The sequence below is a fragment of the Pinus tabuliformis genome, chromosome 1_2 (assembly GCF_031772625.1).
Source record: "Pinus tabuliformis cultivar Carrire ecotype Pingquan chromosome 1_2, CPIR1, whole genome shotgun sequence".
Taxonomy (NCBI): domain Eukaryota; kingdom Viridiplantae; phylum Streptophyta; class Pinopsida; order Pinales; family Pinaceae; genus Pinus; species Pinus tabuliformis.
Window position 1 is genome coordinate 258,752,553 of NC_142298.1, and position 1,227 is coordinate 258,753,779.

Genomic DNA, 1,227 nt, shown 5'->3' on the forward strand with positions numbered 1-1,227 from the left:
CATTATTGATTACATTTCCTGTTACTTCTTCTTCTTGTTTCTGCTCCTGCTCTTCATCTTCCTCATTGTTTTCTTCCATTAGCAATGGAATATGCCAATCACTGTTAGAGTCACCAACGTGTTTTCCCTCCATAAGTCGCATAAGGCCTTCAACTAGATCAGAAATGAACTGGAAGCTCCGTGTCTGTTTCCCATTTCCAAAAACTGTCAGAAGCTCCTTGCGCAAAGCCTGAGCAACAAAATTACTTGCAACCTGACCATCATCATGGCACATTCGCGGATTAAAAATTTAAGCACTCCGAACCTCAACATTTGCTCCCATAGTCAGAGTTTCGGCTGTTCTCTTACCCTCATCATCAACCTCTAACAATAAGGGTTTCAAAACATCATGTTCAAACCTCGGATTGCCAAAATGATGCAAAACATTCTCCTTCCTTCCTGTGAAGAAATTGTCGACAACAATAACACTGTCGCCTCTTGTCATGAGCCTGTCAGCTCCACCCGTCACGACAACTCGCAGGGACTTTCTCTTCAAACCTAGGAGCACTTTAGCCCCCGAATTCACCATCGAACCCGAATGATACTGAGCACACTGAGAAACAGGCGTCTCATAAACAACCCGATGAGGTTTGTTGGGCACAAACCTTCCATTTTCATTAACATTAGAAGCCAAAAAACCACGCTGAAGGATAAAGAAAGTCGATGCGATGGCGATTCCTATCAAAATTAACAGCAACCGTTGCTCCCTGAGCAAATAATCTACTGGCCTGATAATAGACCACGTCTTTTCTGGCTTAAGAGAGTACTCATCACTGTTATTCATATTGGACTGATAAATTTCTGATCCTCTGATGAATCAGTCTTCAATGAGCCACCATCGGGCAAGTCCGATCTGCTGCCACCAAACAGATTAGGAACTCCAATGTGCCACCACCGGGCAAGTCCGATCTGCTGCCACCGAACAGATCAGGAACTCCAATGCGCCACCACCGGGCAAGTCCGATCTACTGCCACCGAACAAATCAGGAACTCCAATACGCCACCACCGGGCAAGTCTGATCTGCTACCACCGAACAGATCAGGAACTCCAATACGCCTCCACTGGGCAAGTCTGATCTGCTGCCACCGAACAGATCAAGAACTCCAATACGCCACCACCGGGCAAGTCCGATCTGCTGCCACCAAGTAGATCAGGAACTTCAATGTGCCAACACTGGGCTACTTCGA

General features: G+C 46.4%; 1 pseudogene; it reads right to left on the reverse strand.

Moving 5' to 3' along the window:
• Window positions 1-289: 289 nt before the first annotated feature.
• On the reverse strand, window positions 290-823 carry LOC149205348 (UDP-glucuronic acid decarboxylase 2 pseudogene; annotated as a pseudogene).
• Window positions 824-1,227: the final 404 nt, after the last annotated feature.